We start from the raw sequence: 2,470 nt of genomic DNA, 5'->3' as shown, positions 1-2,470 counted from the left end.
TTTATATTTTTATTTGAATTCAACAGTAAAACTAATTAACATGATAATAATAATATTCATATTATTAATTAGGAATTAGAAATTAAGAAAATTAAAGGAGAAACGCTTCCTAGCCAACGCTTCCTAGCCAACGCTTCCTAGACAACGCTTCCTAGCCAACGCTTCCTAGCCAACGCTTCCTAGACAACGCTTCCTAGACAACGCTACCTGTTGAAAGAGAGGAGTTTTTTTGCGAGACTTGTTTTTGTGCAACGGTTACAAGCAACGCTTCCGAGCGACGCTTCCGAGCGACGCTTCCTAGCGACGCTTCCTAGCCGACGCTTCCTAGCCGACGCTTCCTAGCGAAAGAGAGGTTTTTGAGAGAGGTGTTTTTGCGCAACGGTTCCGAGTGATGCTGACGAGCGACGCGTTCCTAGAAACGTTTTCATCGAGACGTTTTCATCGAGACGTTTTCATCGAGACGTTTTCATCGAGACATTTTCATCGAGACATTTTCATCGAGACGTTTTCCATCACAGCTTCAGTCATGTTGGAGTAAAGCTTCACAGTAAAATGTTTTCAACACACAAAAATTAAAATTTTATGCACCAGCTGCTGTGTGTGTGTGTGTGTGTGTGTGTGTGTGTGTGTGTGTGTGTGTGTGTGTGAGAGAGAGACAGTCCCACAGCTGACCAACGTTTCTTTACATTTATTATTAATATTTAAGTGGAACTGAACTGTGTGTGTGTGTGTGTGTGTGTGTGTGTGTGTGTGTGTGTGTGTGTGTGTGTGTGTGAGAGAGAGACAGTCCCACAGCTGACCAACGTTTCTTTACATTTATTATTAATATTTAAGTGGAACTGAACTGTGTGTGTGTGTGTGTGTGTGTGTGTGTGTGTGTGTGTGTGTGTGTGTGTGTGTGTGTGGGCGTAAACACATGCTGCACATGTAGCGAGAGGCAGTCTTTGTGTGTGTGTGTGTGTGTGTGTGTGTGTGTGTGTGTGCGTGTGGGCGTGTGGGCGTGTTTTCTGAATGTCCTCATTTCATGCGGATGATGTCTTTATTTTTAATGTTTTTTCTGCACATCATCTGAACTCCTTTAACAGTACAAATGGACTAAGAATTGTATCATTAATCAACTTGTTTGCACAAATAAATACAGAAGAAAGTAGTTTATTCAGAAGATATTTGTTCACAAAGCGACGTTCAGATTTTCTGTGAGAATCAGTTTTCTGCAAATGTCAAAAGGTTTTAAGGTTGAGCTACAATAATAACTACATACTCAAGATATGCTAACTGCTGATTATCATCGGCTGCTAATCTGCTGTACAAAAACATATATACATTGTATGGCTTTAAACACAGGCCTAAATAGAACGTTTATACATATAATGTTGGATATTATGACAGTAAAGTTGCAATAATAATACAATAATAAAGTAGAGATTTTACAAGCAATGTTTTGCAAATACAGTTAACTGTCAAAAATGCACATAATGTCCAAAAACTGATGTAATATATGTATATATATATATATATATATATATATATATATATAATAATATGTTAATAAGTTAATATGTGAAAGACGTTTTTCTCTTATATGAGGATACGATGAATGTGAAGAGCAACTAAGTCCTCGTAAGGAAGAGGAGGGTCAGACAAACACAGGACTTTCACCCTGGAGACCACCATCAGTGTCCCGTGTGAAACACTGACTGATTTTACTCGACTTTTCTTCCATCACTCGTGTATTTAACTAATGACAAACACTGATTTTAAGCTATCAAACACACTTATTTAAACACAAACCACAATATTATTTTCCTAAATCGATCAAACTACTTCGGAGTAACGAAGGAAAGATAGACATCCTAACGTTGGATCAAGACACATTGAATAGACTTCATTGATTCCTGCAAACAGCTTTTTAAAAAGAAAATAGTGTTATTAATGAGTTTCTTTCTCTCTTAAACAACACTGATATCCAGATGAAGATGTAGAAACACTACCACTGTTGTCCACAGGGGGCGCCATCGTCAACGAGAAAAGAAAGTTTCTTTCAGATGGATCTTTATCTTTACTTCTTTCTTTGAAGAAACAATGACGGAGTCGTTTAAAAGATAAAATAAGATCAGTTCTTCTCTCCGTGTTCCACATTGTTTCATAATCCTTCTCCCTCTCTCTCTCTCTCTCTCGCTCTCTCTCTCTCTCTCTCTCTCGCTCTCTCTTTGTCTCGCTCTCTCTTTGTCTCTCTCTCTCTCTCTCTCTCTCTCTCTCTCGCTTTCTCTCGCTCTCTCTTTGTCTCTCTCTCTTTCTCTCTTTCTCTCTTTGTCTGTCTCTCTCTCTCTCTCTCTCTTTCTTTCTCTCTCTCTTTGTCTCTCTCTCTCTCTCTCTCTCTCTCTCTCTCTCTCTCTCTCTCTTTCTCTCTCTCTCTTTCTCTCTCTCTTTGTCTGTCTCTCTCTCTCTCTCTCTTTGTCTCTCTCGCTCT

Source organism: Cebidichthys violaceus, unplaced genomic scaffold (assembly GCF_023349555.1).
Source record: "Cebidichthys violaceus isolate CVI_PGR_0920_01 unplaced genomic scaffold, fCebVio1.0.p SCAF_57, whole genome shotgun sequence".
NCBI classification, from domain to species: Eukaryota; Metazoa; Chordata; class Actinopteri; order Perciformes; family Stichaeidae; genus Cebidichthys; species Cebidichthys violaceus.
This window is presented reverse-complemented; position numbering follows the sequence as displayed.